Source organism: Pelecanus crispus, chromosome 8, assembly GCF_030463565.1.
Source record: "Pelecanus crispus isolate bPelCri1 chromosome 8, bPelCri1.pri, whole genome shotgun sequence".
Classification (NCBI taxonomy): Eukaryota; Metazoa; Chordata; class Aves; order Pelecaniformes; family Pelecanidae; genus Pelecanus; species Pelecanus crispus.
In genome coordinates, this window is record NC_134650.1 from 46,463,765 (window position 1) to 46,483,431 (window position 19,667).

Consider the following 19,667-nt stretch of genomic DNA (forward strand, 5'->3'; position numbering starts at 1 on the left):
TTGTCCTCCAGGATCTGCAGGGCTTTTCTCCAGAGCTTTTCACCCTAGCAGCCAGTCCCCAGGCTGTACCGAAGCATGGGATTACACCATCCCAAGCGCACAGGACTTGGCATTTGCCTTTGTTGCACTTCATGAGGTTCCAGCTGAGCCGGCTTGTCAGGACCGCTCCGAATGGTGGCCCTACTGTCCTGTGTATGACAGACGTTATATGGAAAACTTATGTTTTATATGGAAACTTGCTGAGGGGACATTCTGTCACTCTGGCCACTGATGAAGATTTACACTTAGTTTATTTTACCTCTCACGCCTGAAAAAATGGGGTTACGTTGCAAATAATTTTGAACATGTGTCTGAACGGCTGCAGGTCCAGAACTAGGCGACGGTCAAATTCTGCTTAGAATAGTAGCGTTGATGATACATTGATGCCATGTAACATCTTGTATCTGGATCTCTGAAAAAAAGGTATGAAGGTGGGGACTACACACTGAACGAAAAAGCAGTTCTCAGGCAACCCTCAGTCTGAAGAGAAGGATAAAATCCTCTAAAATTAAGTGTGATGAGCTCCCCTTCAGGCTTTTGATAATCCCAGTGGATTAAAAAGGACCCATGATGTTAATGGTACCTGACCAAGTAAACATGGTCTGTGGCAGAGCTGGGCAAACTAGCAAATACTGGGCAAAGATAGCAGCTGTGCAACAGAGGTAAAAGGGCAGCAGGAGCAGCTGTGAGCGTGATCCTGGGAAGATGACAGTCGGGCAAAGTGCAGATGCAGAGCTTGTTCGAATGGCAGATTTCTGAGAAGGGGAATAGCCTCCTATCTTTTTTTTTTTTTTTTTTTCCCATGATGTATACAGAGGAGATGGAACAGTATGTAAATAAATGAGAGAACATGGAGATCATGCCTGACCCTTCTCACCTCATTTCTCAGACTGGCAAAAATGACCTTACAAGCCCATGAACTTTGACCAGCTAGATGACCAACTGTGTAACGATGTTTTTCTCTCCGCTGTGGGAATTCAAGGCCTTTTCTTCCATCCTCACTCATGAAAATTAGGGAGTATCTTCATTGAATGAAATGGAGTTTACTCAGCAAAAACCAAGTGAGATCAGAGTCAGAACAGAAGATGTCTGTGTCTTGCCCTAAGTCATAGCGCTAGCTGAAGTAGGTTCAGGAGAAAAACCCACTTGATCCTGACCTGTTCCTGTAATAAAATCAAAGAACAATTCTGAGAGAATTGAAAATGGACACAGTGTCTGAAAAGTAAGGGATGAGGAAGTATGTACTCGGTGGAGGAAAACTGACAACAGATTTCAACAGCAGAGAAGTTTTCTGTTGACAAAAGAAGTGCTACAGCAAGTTTGCAAATAGCATTAATATTACCGTTGTTTAAAAAATGTATTTTCTGTAACTTTTAATTAAGCATCACTATGTCACGAGATAGTGCATGCTGTGTTCACAAGGATGTGTTTGTGTCCCTCTCCAGGTATGAGAGTTAGCATATACAAAATGAATAAAGTAACTCGAACAGAAACTGAATAAACAGGGAAACTTCAAGTACTCATTTTGTTTTTCATAGCATAGGATGTGATCAGGGATTTATCCATGGGAAAGAAAATTATTCCTACAGGGTTCTTATTGCAAATACCCTGGAGTTACTTCTGTGCCCTGATCACATCTTCTGTGTTCTTCATGCCTTTGTTTCTATATTCTCATGCTCAGCAGTGAGTGTAATTATGAATGCCTGTCACTTGTTTAAACAAATGCTTTGTTTGGCAACCTTTGTTTTCCTGCTGCTGATGCAGCTGCAAAAATTGTGTGCACAGTGTGTTAATTTTTTACCTTTGATGCTATGGTAAGTTTTTTTTCCTAACAAAAAAAGGGAAACCAATGAATGAGATACCAATCTCTCTTGATCCACACAAAACATGTGAAAGCAGCAACTTCCTTAGGATACAATAGTAAATGAATGCTGATACAACGGTAAAATAAGCTAGATATTTCCTGGAACCAAATGATTCCTCATAACATGACAGAGAAAAGTTAGCACATACATAAAATGAGAGAGAGAGAGAGAGTGAAAAAGGAGGATGAAAAAGGTGAGGAAATAACCAAAAAATATCTTCTTATATTATTTGGGACAACAGGCTAACAGGGCAACAGGATATATTTTCTTCCGTAAAATTTAAAAATGAAATTGATAGATTAGCAGTTCATTTTTTATAAGGGGGAAGGAAAATAAGAATGGATTTGACATAGGCACTTGCATAAGTTACCGTGGTTTAAATCAGAATATAACTTACAGTGTATCAGCTTCTACCTGGTGTTTGCTCATGGGCGGTCTCTTATGCCAGGGTAAAGTGAAGCCTTCATTCACTAGAGGGGGACTTACACTGAATTTCATTACATTATTGCAGGAATATTCAGGTGAGCACATTTTTGAAAGCTCATAAAGCTTAGGAGATTGCAAAGCACAGGAAACAATTATCCTTGGGCAAGTCGTTGATGTGCTGGTACTGTAAATTAAAGACTAGAAGCCAAATTTGGGCCTTCTGATTTAAGCACAAAGGAGGTCTCCACTGTTAGGCTGTGAACAGAAAGATCCTCTTTCTTTTGCTGTTTACCAACGTTTTCTGTCACAGTTTATGCTGTGGGAAGAGTATTTCATATCTGGCTGTGTCAGTCTCAAGGGGAACAAGGGATAGGCTATGACAAGAGAGTCTCTTTATGATGTATTGGTGTAATTCAAAATTTTAAAAGGAAACACCCCCTGCTTTGGAAGAAATGATAGGGGAAAAAAATCTAAAATCATCTCTCTGGTAAAGAAAGAGAAAACCCTTACAAGAGTTAAGTTAATTGTATATTCCAGATTGCTGTAATGATCAGAGGGGGCTGACTCGCTAGCGGAAAGTAGTGCTGCAGCCTTTCTTAGTGATAAACAGCTATATCAATTTTTTATTATGTTGCTATCTCTGATCAAAGATGTAGACATCAGTTGGATCCTGCCGGTATTTCCTGCAGTTAATGTGATGACTATAGGTGAATAGTATAATTGGTTTATGACAATGAGAGTTTTTCTGGTTTGTGGTGTTTTAGCTGAGAAATGATTTACTGGCTCTACAGAGAGGAGCGGGATCTCACATCCTCAGCAGAACGTGAGTTAATAATCTCTGGGAGGGAAGGTACCGATGAGAAAACAGGACGGCTTTTGCATCAGATTTGGTTTATGATGGCAAAGGCTTTTACTAGCAACTTTCCACAGCAGGTAGTACACTGATTATTGTATCACTGTTTTTCTAGTTGGGACCTGGCAATTGCTTGAGCGTGGCAGAAACTGTTTGGCAAATCTGTTGGAGGGCAAATCTGTGCAGCAAAGCGTGAAATAATCCTGTGTGAAAAGTCAGTTTATAAGTAGTTTAACCTTTGAACTTCCTAATCTGCTTGTGAAGGAAGAGAACACAATAAATGAATCAACAGACTGAGCTGAACAGTTACAAATCTGGAAGCAGAAGCAAGGGTTTTCCTAACGCAGCCGTTGTTAATTCCCAGGCTCATGACAACTCTGTAATACTGAAAACACCAACTTGAGAAGTCACCACGAGCACTTTGGAAGAAAGGCACGGCGCTTGTGCCTCTGCCAGCATAAGTTTCCTTGCCTGAAACATTAAAACGCCTCAAGTCCTGTTCTTTGACTCTCTCTGTAACTCCTAGACAGGTGAGCAGGAGGAATTGCTGGTCTCCTGGGGTCTGAGACACTTTGGAAACTGGAGCTTTTGTGACATGCGCCGTTTAATTCCACACAGGTGCAAAAGTCGTGCTGTGGGCACCTTGAGTTTGAACATGACAAAGCCACAGAGCCCGAGAACGGCGTGTCAAACCGCTCGCCCACCAGCTCCATTCAGCCGTAGGTCTGTAGACATCAGGGTAGCCAATTACAGCTGGACCAGGGTGGATTCAATTGCACGTCACGGCGCTGCAGAACTGAATGAAGCATCTCATATAAGGAATATTTTTATGCAGAAGTCTGAAAGTCACCGCTGGCTGTGCTGAAGCTGAAAAATGAAGTATGATGATGGTCTTGTTTGGGCAACACTGGGGTATAAAAGGATATAGTAAAATAACCTGATATTTGTCTTCTTTCAGAGCTACTTGCATACTTCCTCCGTGCTTCCTTTTTGTGCTTTTGCATATTTTTATCATTCCCAGAAGGTTAACAGAAGGTTTTCCACCTTCACCCAATCATTCTGTTCTCGCACCAAATGCAGGAACGAGGCAACAGAAGAATCAGGCTGATGAGCTAATTTAGCAAATTCCCACTTGCTGCCTGTTCTTCAGCTGTGTTCTGAGCGTGGTGACATTTTGCTCCTTAATATGACAGCTCACATTCAGATCATCCCATTTCAGCGATGCGAGCACTCAGGAGCCATTTGAGCAGGGACAAATTTAATGGAAGGACCAGAGAAAGGAGTAGGAAAAGGGAGCGTGTCAATGTGTGAATGGCTCAGTGCCGGCGGCTCTTGAGGTGCAGATACATGTTTAATCTGCTTGCTGACAACTCCGCTGGCCAAATCCTGAGGCTGCGTCACCTGGCAGGTCTGGAAACACTTAATAAAAATGACATGTGATGCTGGAGTTTGTAGTAGCCCCGAGATGCTGTTGGAGAAGGAATTGCGGAGCTGTTCCCAGCAGGATGTGATCGCAGGCTGCGGGACACCACCGCACAAGCCAAATGGCTGTGTTGCCCAAAATGCTGGCAGGTCTGTCACCGGCCTGGGGCACACGGCAAGACCCTGCTGGGGTGTCCTGCTCCGAGCAAGAGGGCTTTGCGGAGCCCTCGGAGTTGTGGCAGGGCCGGGTGTGCGCCTCGGGGTGAACAGGGGAAGAGAGCGGGGATGTTGTGTGGATGCATGTGGGTATGGTTGTTGTCCCAAAGATGGGTTCTTTACCCAGTGTGCAAGAACCAATTCACGCACCGAGTCGAGATATTTGCTTTATTCCATTTGTGCGCAGAGATCATAGAATCATAGAATCGTTTAGGTTGGAAAAGACCTTTAACATGGGTGCTGGGTGGTAATTCCACAAAGCTAGCACACCCCATTATCCTTGCTTCACTTATTTATGCAATTAAACAAAGTCACTACGCCTACTGTTAACACTTACTTGTTAGTAGTTGGTTATTTCTACTTTTGCTTTGATTTATAGAATCATATAATTGTTTAGGTTGGAAAAGCCCTTTAAGATCATCCAGTCCAACCATTAACCCAACACTACCAAGTCCACCACTAAACCAGTCAAGGGCAGAGTAGCAATTTCATGTTTCCTGGCTTGGGGGCTGGATTATTTATAATGAAAGCAAAACTGGGAATCACTAAGGTTGGAAAGGATCTCTAAGATCATCAGTCCAACCATCAACCCAACACCCCCATGCCCACTAAACCATGTCCCCAAGTGCCACATCTGCCTGTTTTTTGAACCCCTCCAGGGATGGTGACTCCCCCATCTCTCTGGGCAGCCTGTTCAGTGCTTGGCCACTCTTTCCGTGAAGAAATTTCTCCCAATATCCAATCTAATCCTCCCCTGGCGCAGCTTGAGCCCATTTCCTCTCGTCCTATCACTTGTTCCTTGGGAGAAGAGACCAACACCCCCCTCCCTGCCCCCTCCTGTCAGGGAGTTGTAGAGAGCGATGAGGTCTCCCCTCAGCCTCCTCTTCTCCAGGCTGAACACCCCCAGCCCCCTCAGCCGCTCCCCACCAGCCCTGTGCTCCAGCCCCTGCCCCAGCTCCGCTGCCCTTCTCTGGACACGCTCCAGCACCCCAATGTCCTTCTTGTGCTGAGGGGCCCAAAACTGGGCACAGCATTCCAGGTGCGGCCTCACCAGCGCCGAGCACAGGGGCCGATCCCTGCCCTGCTCCTGCTGGCCGCGCTACCCCTGACACAGGCCAGGATGCTGCTCACCTTCTGGGCCGCCTGGGCACCAGGTGTGGTGTTCATATTATAATATTAGCAGGTTGACTTAGGGCACACTAATTAGCGGACCTTGCTGACTAGTAGAAGAGGAGTAAAGGGGAGTTTTGACACTCCAGGATATATGCTTGTTGTTTTAGGGATCTCTTGGCTTCTGCGCCTCGTTGTAGGTCTTCTGGTGTCTACTCTCTTCAGTACAGTCCTTCAGCAACCAGCGGCCCCGGTGGAGGGGTGCGGCGGGGCGCGGGGCGCGGGGCGGACTACACTTCCCGGCACGCTCTGCGCCAGGCGCCTGTACTACAGCTCCCGGCCTGCTCGGCGGGGGCGGGGCCGCGGGGCCGCCGCGCTGCCCTCTGGGAATTGTAGTCTCCGCCGGCGGCGCGGCGGCGAAGGGCGGCCGCCGGGCCGCCTCCTCATTGCGCCTGCGCGGCCGCTCGGGGCGGGCGGGGGCCGAGCGGGCGCAGCGCGGCGGCGCCTGCGCGCTGAGGAGAGGGAGATCTCTCGCGAGGAAGGACGCCATTATCGCAGCCGCTCGACAAACACCACGAGAATTCGGCACCGCACACGGTAACCGCGGCGCCCCGCGGCCGGACGGCTGGGGCTGAGCTCCCGGGGGGCCTGGCGCCGGGCGGGGAGCCCCGGCCCTCACAGCCTGCCCGCTCCGCACGCCGCCGCCCGAGCAGCCGGGCCGTGAGGCGGCGGCTGCGGGGAGGGGCCGAGGCGGGGGGGCCGCGGGCCCCCGCAGCCGGACGGGGCCGGGGGGGGCGACCGGGGACTCGCCTCCTCCCGCCGCGGGACGCCGGCGCCGGGCCCTCCGCGGGGGGGGCCGCTCCTCATCGCCTCGCTCCCCGCCTGCGTCCGCAGCGCTCAGGCCCGGGGAGCGGTGTCAGCCCCGTGCTGGGGCTCCTCGGTCCTCGCCCCTTCTCTCGCTGCCGGGGGGCCGCTGGCCACCCCCGCGGGGCGTGCGGCGGCTGAGGCGGCGGCTCGGGGCTGTCCTTCCCCGGCAGCGTCCCCGAAGACCGTGCCCTCGCTCTCCCCATCTCCCGGGTCTGGTGTTTTGCCGGTCTGAAGGACGGGGCAGGCTTGAGCCTGCCCTCCCTCTCGGGTCGCGCACACGCCGCGCTGCAGGCGCGGTTTTGGGCAGGGGTGTCGCCGAGCGCGCTGCCTCTCCCGTCCTAGGAGAGTGTGAATGAGCGGTGACATGGTGCTGCCTCTTCCTTTTCTCTCCGCTGCTCGCAGGTGGTGGAAAGGGGCTGCTGCTGCTGCTTTTCACATGCCTGCTGGTGGGGGAAAAAACAGTCCCCTGAGGTGCTGTATTGCGTGTGTGGTCACTTAGTCATAGTAAGGGGTTTGCACATCCGTATCGGGGGTGGTATTTTCTGGTCCCTTCATATTAGTAGTCTGTTTGACAACACACTCGGTCTTCCCTTTTTCCTCATTTGCAATTCAAGTGTTGCTTTTTTTTTTTTTTTAAATCTTTGTACCGTGGGAATCTGTGTACTTAACCAAATATAGTAATTTTATCCTGCTATGGGACATATAGTTTATGTATCTGTTTATTTTTAGAGCTCTCGAGGGAAGATTTTTTTAAGTAAACAAGTTTGGAGGGGTACTAGCAAGTGATTGCTTCAGTGGAAGCAGCTTTCAAATTGTTGTAAAATGATAGTTTGGAACTTTTTTGCCTTCTGTGTGAGGTTACCTTAGGTGTAAGACCACGTTGATGTCAGGCTTTCAAGAAGGAAACTTAAAACTTGTAGGATTTCGAGTACTCAAGCAAGATCTTAACAAACAACCCAAACAAAAAACTGCCTTTGTCTTAATAATTTCATACCGCTGCCTCTTGAAACAATAGATTTTCTCTGTTAGAAAGCAGTAATGTATGTTTAAAACAGATGTCCACAAAATCGACCAGAATAACAAGAATTTGATTCTGAAACTGTATGAGCCTTATTCCGTACATTAAATGACATCTTGGCAGTAGTTCAATAATACATGAAAAGGTGTTACGAAGAAGTTAATCTATTGAAGAGAGGAAAAAGATTGAGTTTGGATTTGGGCAACATTCCATCTGCTTCAGAGGATGAAAATATTGTAACTTTTTTCTTTGTTTTGTAGTTTATAATCTGTTTTACAAGAACAGTAACAGGCTTTGATATCTTAATTATCCAGCCGTGTTTAAGTTGTGTGGCTATGGGACAGGTTTTAAATGTTAAGGTTCTTTAAAAGGAGTAATTGATCAATAACATTCGGAGTAATTGAGTAACAACATTAAGAATATGGTAGTAATATAGTGAGGGCTAATTATCAGTGTTCACAGCTGAAAGGGTTCCATCAGCACATGTTCTGCTAAATATGTTTGAAAAAAGGCTCGTTTCCTGCCTGTGCTGTTTTTAACACAGTACAACATAGTTGTCCTATACTGTTTTGGACTGATAAGGTGAAGATAGATAAGCTTATAGCTCCCTGTAACCAGAAGTGCTGCTTATGGGTTTACCTTGATTTTGCAAGGAGTAGCGCTGTGCTGTGGGATTCAGACCCGCACTAGTTACAGTAATGTGCTTGCATTTGCAAGGACTTGAGGTTGTCTCTGGTCTTCATCTTGAGCTTTCCCCTAAACTTGTAAAGCATCATTTGTGCAGCAAGAATATATGCCTTTATGTTGTCAGAACTTGAATGCCTTCATATCATGCATTGAAGAATGCCTTGAATTGAAATTGCTGTGATGCTCCTTAGCAAGTAAAGACTTTCTCAGTACATTCCATTTTGAAAGGAAGAGATGGGTATTTTTCTTGGTGCAACAGAAGCTCTTGTCCCAGAGATCTACAGAAACTGCTTGTGTGAAATGAGCAGAACAGCAAGAGCTGCTTGTAGGAGAGAGTGCAAAGCTAATGATTAGCATTAGAACAACAAAATGTCTATGTATACTCAACTTTGCCAATAAAATTTTTTTCACAGATTTGATTTCCTTTAGTTTGAAGCTTGATATTTAGTTGTTAACTATCAAAGTAATTTTATTTGTTTTCTGTTTTTACATATTCATTAAAAGGCTAAATGATAATTTTTTTTCAAGTAAAAATAAAAAGAATAAAATGTCTTTAAAGTCATGTCAAACACTTGTTTCCTTGCAGTTTTAGGTTTTTAAAGCTACTGTTAAGCGCATAGTTTTGCCTGCCACTTGTTAGACTGCATGTTAAGACGTTAAGCAAAGGTGCACAAAAGGATTAACTTCATAAAATCCTTTGCATTTGGGACTTTAAATAAAATAATCTGTAACGTCGTCTGTTGAACAAAATTCTTTTCTCTTGCTTCCTGTTTGTACAACCCTGACTTAGACCACTTAAGGGAAAAATACATTAAGTTCAAATTGTCCTCTGAAAATTGGAGCACCTGTATTTTATGATGAAAAAAGAATGCATCTCTCCTACCCGTGGAGTGAATTCAGTGCAACTGTAAAGTTAAACACCGCTTCCTTCCCTGCTCCTCAGACACAAATGTGTCTGTTAGATGTACCAACTTGCCTCTCTTTTTAACATCCTATGAATATATAGACTTGCGAGTTTAAAGCTGGAGTTACTTTCTTTTGGTTTTTTCTAGAGCAGGGAGGGGGAATGATAATGCAGGATCAGACTGTGCTAATGAAAGTATGTCAGAATGTGAAGAACTACTTGCTCTATGTTTTCCTACTGAAATGATGCTCTTCAGTTTATTTTCATAAGTATTTTTGGTAAGAATTTAAAAATACGAGAATTGTCCCTGTGTTTTAAACCAGTGCTAAGGTCTGTTTCAGCAGCTCAAATGTTTCCTTTTTCTAGATAGCTACAGGAGGTAAATCTATTAGAAGACTTTTGAGTAAGCAGCTTGCTTGTATATTTTATGTTGGCCATCATGCTTTTTGATAGTAGAAGCCTGTGCCAATATTGGGGTCTGTCGTTGTTCCCCCTGGGATTGCTAGATCAGAAAGTTTTTCCAGTGTATATAAGATTAGCAGTGCACATACTAGGAAAAATAAAAAATGATAATAAAACACATATTGTTCCCTTTTGTTGTGAAAGATACTGTTTTGGGTAGGTTGAACACTTAAGAATAAAGCATTTTGCCCAAATTTCCCTTGAACTTGAGCTGGTTGCTTGTCATAGTGCATGCTGGTCCTGGGGGGTCTGCTGTGTTTCGACTGAACAACTTTGCGAGGCAAAGCTCCTGAGTGATGCAGCAAAGCCTCTTTCCTGCAAAGAGGCAGTTAAGACTTTCTAATAATTACAACCTTCCCGTTTAATTCCTTCTGTCGGTGGAAAGTGTGCTCTAAGCCGGGCTGTCTTACAGAGCACGCCGAAGGAGGTCAGGTTCAGGTGTATGTCTTAGTCCCCCAACCTGCCTCCGCGTTTATTTTTGGTCTCTGTAGAAGAGTTGGTTTTCACATGGTTTTCAATGGTGAATGAATACGATGGTCAGAGGAAAATGGGTTCTGTTGTAGTGCCCGTGCTCTGCCACGCAGACCTGACAGATGACGTATTGTGGGAGCGTGCCCTGCGACACGCACGCAGTGTCGTCTTGCTGAGGAGAGCAGCAGCTTTGGATGTAGAACACTTGAGCCAGATGGAAGTGGCTCCTCAGCAGTGCTGTTTTGTTGCAAACCAGCACGGGGCAAGAGGTTTACCTCGGCAGTCTCTGGTTGGAATTTCACCGACAGGGATTTTCATTGCGCAGCTCTAGTCTTAGCCTAGCGTGTGGTCAGTAATGTGATGTAGTCGTGACGCCGGAGCTGCACTTGTGTTTCTCAGGGTGCGCGTGGCTCAGGGGTACGCTCCAAGATTCAGGGCTTAGTTACCATTGCTTTCATTTTTATCTAGACGGTGATGTGTCATTTCTGCAGTGTGTCTGCATACAGAAACACATTAAACAGTTTTTTGCGCTACCTAAAGCTTCCAAATGATCTTTTCCTTGGCTTTATGTAGAGGATGTTCTGATTCTTTAAGACTGAAAAACAGGGATGTTGTTAAGACTTGGAGAGACCTGTGTCGGAGCCAGTTTTTAGTTTGATCGGAGATGCACGTACTTGTATCTGCCTACTGCTGTGATTTTAGTTTGAAATGTACTCTCAGTTTAGGGATATCTTTAACTCTTTAGAGCAAATAATAGTCTCCAACCTAAATTTGCTGTTTATGAAAGTGAATAATTGGGTATTTTTTGTTAATTAAAAAGTCTAGTCCTATCCACTGTAATTTAAAGAATTAATTTTTTTCACCTTTAATGCTTTTTCCTCAGAAAACATGAGGTTGTGTTATGGTTTTTTTCCACATTTTGCATAATTTCTAATAAAGAAGAAACTCGTGTCACACCCCCTTCTCCCCCCCCCCCCCATTATCATACACTTTTTAGCAACTTATTTAAAAGTAATCATTTTCTGTTTACACTAAATTACAGTGTTTGGTCTGTGAAGTGAAGTAATATTTGCTTTGGCAGATTTATTAACACAAGATGTGTTTTAGGAATTCAGTAGTTCCATCCTTTGGACAGAAGTCTTATCCAGGTTCCTTTTTTTTTTTTTTTTTTTTTAATATATGGTGTGGTTGCTAGCTTATTCTTCACTCGGCCTTTCTTCTAGGTCTCTCTATAAACCTGGAATAAATGCTGTTGGAAGGTTTGAAGAATCACAGGCTCTTCTAGTGATGTAACTGTTAGCGTGTGGTCATCTGCCAAAATTGGTGATAAGCCTTCCCACGCAGTCAGCAAGTCTCATGGTGCATCAGTGTGCCTTTTCCCACTGGGGCAGGGCCCAACTCCACTGAAGCCTCATGACTGTGAGGGCTTCTGAAAGAGGGAATCTTCATGCAAAATTTAATCTAACATTTGTTCTTTGGTAACCACTTCTTATTAAATAATTGCATTGAGTTAATGGCCTTGCCATTTCATGGTCATTTAAAGTTTAAAGTTCTGTCTGTGATAACTACTGATTAAGCTGTTTTCTTGAATGCAGACAATTTTTTTTTATGAGGGGGAAAAAATTACTTTGTGATACTGAAATGATTGGACAACATAATGAAAAACTGGGCTTTCAGAGGTATAAGTTGAAAACTATGCTAATTTTCTTAAAATCTCTTCATTTCCCATCTTTTGATCTTGACTGTATACTTTCAGCCTTGCAAAAGGGAAATCAACTTAAAATGATACAGATCGTGTAGATTTTCACAAATACCAAACAGTTGCACAGTAAAATAGAATTAGAGTGGTAAGCAGGAAGGAAACTTACAGGGTAGCTGCTTAATATTGAAATAGTTAATGAAGCTGTGTTAGAGATGCGTGCAAATGCTTTTGTCGGGTATAAATTATTATGTACGTGGTCAATAGTCAGAAGCTGTCGTTTATTCAGCAAGTATTAGCAAGTGTTTTAATACAAAACATTTTTTTCACCTCCTTCTCTCTCCTGGTAGCATCTGACAGTTTTTTAGAACTGGTATTTTTAGTTGCAACCCTTTTGTTACGCTGTTTATTTCCCACTTTCCAAAGGGGATTCAAATATTGAATAAATAGCTGGTATCTAGATCTGTTATTCTTCTCATCCATATAGTCCTTAAAAACTCCTTTCGAGTTGAACCAGTAGTTGTACAGAAGGTACCTCAAAGACTTTCTGACCAACACACGGTATTGTTAGCTAGAAAGCAGCTACGAATGTATCATGTACAGTCTTGAATTTTCAGCTTTTTGGTGTCCACTTCATATGGGCAATTGGAATTAAAATGTCTCAAAATTATTTCAGTCCATGCCATTGAGATTTCCAAATGTTTTAATATCAGTACACCTCCCCCCCCCCCCTTTAAAAAATGAATAATGAAACTCAAATTTGATGGAGAATGTATTCTTCAAAGTCTTCTCTCATGTGCAAGTTCAGGGTCAAAGACCTGGTGAGAAACCTTGTTCCAGTCTACACATCCTTGCTGGGGAAAACGTGCTCCCTTGATCCTTCATGAAGTAACGTAACGTTTCATGAGCATGATGCAGGTCCCTCTGCTGCAAAGGAGGCTTGTCTGAAAAAGACTATGTTCCGATGTCTCTAAAATATCTAAAGATGTTTGTACTGCTTGTGCTCTGCCTCGAAGGGTTTGATTCCCGGGACTGGAAGAAGACTTCACAGCTTTTCTCAGTCAGCTTCTCAGCTACCTCTGCGGATCTTTTGAATAGCAGCGGTGAACTTCATTTGCCATGCTACTCTGTCCTGCTGCTTGTGAAAATTGCAGCGTAGTGCAAGAACTTTGGGTGATACCTGCTCTGAGCTGATTTCTAGGCTGATTTCACAGCTGGCGATACTTCAGCTACCAGCGTTTTCTGGAATATTGGCTTTCCAAAGAAAGTTCCCCTCCTCTTCCCCCCACCTCAGCTCTTAATCACTTCTCAGTAAAGGCCCTATGAGGTGTTTAAAAATCACTGTTGTTTCCTCTCTGTTTCTCCTGCAGGAGGAATAATACCAGCTCATTTAAAATAACTCCTTTTATTCAGGAACCAGGCAGATACTGCACCTTGGTTTTTTGGGGAGGAAGGGGTTTTCTTCTTTTTTTTTTTTTTTTTTTTTAATTGTCTTTCCCAGATGGGAAAATTGCATCCTGAACAGCATGTAGGGTGATCCCTTGGTGGACCGGTAGCACAAATAGTGCTAGACCCATTGTTGCTGAAGTCTGTAAACTACTGTGGTTTATTTTACCTTAGATGAAGCATAACATTTTAATGTCCTTTGAGTTTTGTGATGGAAAATAGGAAACAAAGCACTCAGAATTCAGATATTTAAGTACAATGTTTTGCCTGCTGTATAATCCACTTACACTGCAGTATTAAACTTCAAGCACAGTTTTGCTCTTTCTCATATACGTAACATTCTGGTAAGAGCTTTCTGCTTGTGGACAACATGACAATGAATTGGGGTGCAGTTGTATTTTTGTTCCATTTATTTTTCTTGTTCATTCGTGTTTCAACTAGAAATAGGCTTAGCTTAGTTTTTGGGTTTGATTTTACCTGTTTAGCAGGAATGTCATTTTGCTAGGAACATATGAAAGTATTCCCGAGAAGGCAATTTACAGGACCAAACTTAGTCTCTCTTTCTGAGGATAGTTTCTGGTGTAGAAAGGCCCAGGGGTACAACCATCTCGATGTGCAGACATAGGCATGGTGAGTTACGTGTCATGTTTCAAGGTAGGCTTTGAATCTGACATTGTGGAGCTGCCTTTATTAATGGGAGTACGCTCTGCAAGCGTTTGAGTCATGCTGATGATCTCACCATAAATATGTCCGTTCCCAACATCTGTAGGATGTTTTGGAGTTTATTGAGGTACAAAAGAAAAATACTTTTATCAGTGTTATAGTTTTTGTAAAGTTCTAAAATCTGCCCCAAATAATTCTGATTATGTTAGGCAGTGGTTTGAAATTCCTAAAGTCGATATGAAGTATCACAGAAAAATAGATTGAGAGGTTATAAAAAAAAAAGTAGTAACTTCAAATGAGGGTACAGTTACTCAAAATTCAAAGGACATCTGGAGTACCTATCTCAGATTCTAATCATGGAGAGAAGTTCTCTGAGGCTTGGAGACGTTTCTATATAAATAATATGAAACTAATTGTGAAAGTTTGTTCTTTGAGTTGAAGTCACTTGCAGGTTTTTTTGGAGCTGTTATCAATAAAGATTCTCCATCTAGTGGATGAAAACAATAAAACAACGTGACTGCATCTGGTTCTGCGTACTGCGTTTGCTGCCTGGGCAGTTCTTGTTTCGTATTTGCTGGTTTTCAGCCATAGATACAAATTGTGCCTAGCATTAATGACCTATGTCCTGAATAATTATACCACGATGCAGAAAACCGGCCTCTGCCTTAAGGCACTGAATCTGCAAGCACTTAGGTATATTCAGTCCATATGGGTAGTCTCATTAAATTCAATGGGTCTATGTGTCTGTAAAATCGAATTCAGACTTTTTTTCATGTCTAAGCACCTGGAAGTGTAGTTGTAATAGGTGTTAACACATCCTTCCTAGCTCACTGAGGAATAATTGTGTCGAAGATGTGGCAGTGCGGCCGTCGGCACGTGACAGCGGCAAGAGTGTTCATCCAAGGTTGACGGAGAAATCGTGCTCGAGCTGCTGGTGTACGCGGCCACGTGCTCAGCGCTGTCGTTCCTTGTGCCAGAACGTGTTAAGCTGGTACGAGCATGCCTGGAAGCGGGACGGTGGTATTACCGTGGTTTAGGTTGTTGTACGTTGTGTTAGGATTGTGGCCCATGGCAGTGCATTAGAAGAGTTAGAAAAAGGCATCCAGGCGAAACAGTGGCTTGTACCAGGTGGAATGAAAAAAAAAAAGGGGGGGGGGGGGGGAGGGGGCGTGATACTTCTAGAAGTAAAACAATAATAATGTGAGCTTTCGTAGCAATATTTGAGAATTTCTGCCTCCCTGCAAGATTTTGTTCTCCAAGATCCTTTATTCTTGGAGCAGCTGTTTCCTTTTTTCTGTTGCTATCTGTATTTTTAAGAACTTGTCCTGGAGTCCCTCAGCATAGCATCTCCGTGAGTGGTATTTATTTTATATATCTGTCTCCAGCATGTTATGGCCGGTGTCTGTGCTTTCACAGATAAGGAATGTTTCTGTCATGTTTTGGGAGGATAGACTTTTTTTTTCATTATTTTTGGCTGAACCAAAGACACCTGTATATCGTTACACTAATTTTTTAAATTGTTAAAGTGAAATGCTTGTGTAGTTTTACTATGAAATGTTCTTAATGCAATGTTTTTACTTGCCTTTTAAGGTGGATTGAGAATAAGGATGAAGGCTAAGCAGATGCTAAGAAAGATTAGAATCTTCTCCTTTATAGTTTTTAGTAGTAATAAAAAAGCGTAAATTCTGATTTTTTTTTTTCCATCTTCCTCCTGAAAATAATTTTCAACTTCATATTCTGATAGACTGCAGCTTCAGAGAGTTGGAGCATAAGGGAGGCTGGTAGCTCTTGTATTTACAGTGCATTTGACCCTGCATGCTATTGAATTGTTGCTTTTTATTATGTTATTACTCATCTGTTACAGTGCATTAACATTTGCACTGATGTGTCTTGTTGGGGAATTATTAATTAGTGTAGGAAGGCTCTGTTCCAGCTGAAGTGTCTTTGTTTTAGAGAAGAAGCCAGATTTTGGGATTATAAAAATGTTGCAAGTCACAGAGCAAGACTGAAAGAGCGTTGTCAGGTTCTGAACCTTGTAATACCCGTGAATAACTTCATGTATCAAATTACTCGAACATTTCCCCGTTCTTTCCATGGGACTGTTCACAGAGATTGTTTCTGTGAAGGCACGACAGACTTCTCGGTGCAGGAGACCTGTTGCCAGGTTGGCCAGGGTTATAACCTGAGCATGCTGGTTATTCTTCGTGAAGACTATCACGTGAACATTTTTCTTTTGTACTTGGAGTGCCTTTTTGCTGGTTTTGCATAATTTGCTTCCAGAGTGGATTAAACTGAACTGCACAAAGGCATTCTTGGTGTGGATTATTCTTTGCACAGAGACTTAAAGCTCAGTGGTCCTTCTGGGCTGGTTCGCTGAAGGGACGAGTACTCGGGGAAGTTGAACTGATTTAACTAAAGCAATAGAGTTAATGAGTATTTTGTCCTCTGTGGATCTGCTCTTGCAGAGGGAAGATGATCTTTATACTGCAATCATAAGGTCATTTCACTTCTGCACAACGTTGTCCTCGTGGCGGATTAATACCCTTGCATACGTGTATAAAATACATTCTTACTGTTAGGCTTGCCTTTGTGGTCTAGCTGCTCTGCTGTTTTGGAAAACTTTTATAAGTGTCAGCAAATCATAGCTCTTTGCAAGATAAGGACCTTTGTTTGTGCCATTCATGGTAGATATTAGGCTCAGAAAAATGGGCTGATTGGCTACTAGTGCTTGTATAAAGAAGAATATATATTTGTAACAGAAATGACATGTTTGAAAATTGGCCTTAGTTGATCTAAAGGAAAAGTGAAATGAAGAAGAAGAAAAAGATTTGGGGCTTTTGAGTTGGGCGAAGTAAAATGGCATCCTTCAGCTTTTTTCACACAATCGGAAGTAAATTTTTGTCCCTGCAAACTGAAGTATGAGACAAGTTTTTTCATTTATCAATAGCACTGAGAAATATTAGCCCGGGGAGTGATTACCTGCTCAAATAAGACAAGTTCAGTGAAACACTCTGAGTAGACTAGAGCTTTGGAATTTTTTTTTTTTTTTTTTTAAATACAGTGTTTACCCTTACTAATTAATATGAGAGAGAAGATTTATGTTTTGTGCATGTTTTTATATGTTAACAAGGCATTGGATGTTTTTGATTATACACTTTGGAATAATGCCCTGTGACTTTCCAAATCCATCAGATATTTCGGTAAATAGGTTTGTTTAATTCTTCTGAGCAGTCCCTTGTATTCTGAATTAATGTTTTAAAATAGATTAATTAAATTGCATTAAACTTGTGTGTGGAAAAACTAATCTGGAGTTCAGGTGAATTTAATTTAGTTGTTTACAAATATTAATTTACTTAATTAAACAAAGGCTACTTTAATTCTGTGTTAAGTGTATCGATTCTGAGTAAGAGTATTGGCAGAGACATTTAATGCACTTTATCTAACCTGCTTTAAATTTACACCTTTAGTTGTTTCTGATTAGTTTTTCTGAGGGTTCCAGTACTAGAGCTACCTCCTAGCAAGTGGTTGTAGGAACACTCTAGGCTTTTTGCTCCCCTTTTTGGCTTTGTTTCTGAATATGAACAGCCAAGAACGGGGAGGAGTGTTTGTCTTGTCTTTCAATTCATAATACATAAATAGGGAAATTATTATTTTTAAATTTTGATGGGTGATGAAATAGACTGTATTTGTTATTAGAAGACTTATTTCTGTTACTCCATATTGATGCTTGTTCTGTCTTGGAATCTTGGGACTGTTTTCTCAAATTTTGAAAAAAATACTTTTTCCTTTTGGAGGTAAGAAGGAACTAGTGCAGGATGTTTGCTATGCGTGATTATTTCCATTATTCACTGTGATTGAAACGTGAGACGATTTCTAATTTGTGCTGTTCTATGGAACAGGAATGGGCTTCTGGTGGGTTTATTAGGTGAGGATTACCAAGGTAGTGCCTGGCCTGGGGTGGGGAAAGGGTGGACAGTAAAAGAGCTGATCTGGGAACTGGCTGCACGATGCAAGAGGTCTGACGGGTTTAGAAACATTTGAGGTAACTGAGATTGAAGGCACCCAGGGCTGAAGTGGGAATGGAGGTGGGAGGAAATCCCTCCGATACGCACCGTAACCTGGTTTTCAGTTTTTGTGTTGAGTAGGAGTTGAAGCAGCCTCTTCCAGCCCCCCAAAAACACCCTCTGGGAGAAGTGATAAGCGCAGTGTAGATCCACCTAAATAGCTCAGCTGGAGTGAGTTTGAGTTTGGCTGGCCAAGGCCTCCTGTAGTGTATGTGTTAATAAGATATTTTCCATTGTCTGGTACAAGCTCTCTTCCCATACCCCTCCCCCAGATAATGCCAAATTGGCTATAAAATATTGCTCTGTTGATCCAACTTCCACATGCTGGTTGTGGGAGAAAAAAGTGGGCATATTTCATGTCCCTGTTGTAGTTTATCCTTGACTTCCTGGCTTTCTGTTAATATTTCTTATAGCTTAATATTTGTTCCAGGTAGTACTTCAGCATTGGCTTCTTAATGCCAATGTACATATACTTAATTTAGAATTAATGGGGACTAGGGTTTCAGCCAGAGGAAAAAAAGGAGACCAAAAAAAAGAAGGCTGGGAACATATAGCAGATTTCAAGAAAAAAGTGTTTTATGTGGGGAAATGCTGGTAAATACTTCACTGAGTAAAATATGTGGAAACTATATTGGCAGAGTTATTCTGAATTTGTTGACTGAGGCTTTTTAAAGCTGATAAACTAATCTAACTCTAATCCTGTTAAGTTTTATCCGGCTTTTACCCTTGGTTCTGAAAGCAAGGTTAGACCACTGCTAAAATTTTCTGTTATAAACTGAAATTCTGAATTTGGAAGAGGGGCATTTTATTCAAGTTGTGATAGCTGCTGTGGTTGCAGTACCCAATGTAGCTTACTTGGACATCGCTTTCCTAATCCACGCATCTAGAGTTAACAACAAATTTATTTGTTTTCCCCTTATGTTTTGATACAGGAGCTCACCGCATCTGGTGACAGCAGAAGTATATTTTGTTCTGCCTGTTGAGAAGGCAAAAATGTGTTCCATCAGGGTGTTGGCTAATTGCCTATGAGCTGTGTCTGACTTACTGAAATCGTAATAAAATTTGTTTAAATGGAAATAAATACTAATGTTACAAAGACACGTTGCTGTGTATGTGTAGTAGCTGTTCTGCGGATCATAGTTTGGTTGTTATGGCCTTGTTTAAAGACTTTGTGACAGAATCTTTTGGTGTTACTTTTCTGATGTGAGGCTGAATACTTCCAGACTATGACCTGTGAGAGGTGGGGAGCAGACGTCAGAAGTGTGAAATTGGTTTTTGTTTGTGTTGAAGGAAGGTTCAGCACAACCTTGGAAGGCAAAACATGTGCATTACATGAAGTACTAAAGTGCATTTAAACAAAAGCATTGCAAAACCTTTGGACTGTCTTATAAAATATTGATGTATTTGTAGCTGTAACTGGTTTAAATGCAACACGTGACGTATCAGTGAAATCTT

The 19,667-nt window shown here is 42.5% G+C and overlaps 1 protein-coding gene across 2 annotated transcripts in view; it reads left to right on the top strand.

The window, feature by feature from the left end:
* The first annotated feature begins 6,458 nt into the window (after window positions 1-6,458).
* Window positions 6,459-19,667, top strand: part of BANP (BTG3 associated nuclear protein) — a 154,693-nt gene continuing 141,484 nt past the window's right edge. For both annotated transcript variants that reach the window (XM_075715834.1, XM_075715836.1), the window contains exon 1: window positions 6,459-6,528. The gene's annotated coding sequence lies outside the window, so the exon portion shown is untranslated. The remainder of the gene's footprint in view (window positions 6,529-19,667) is intronic.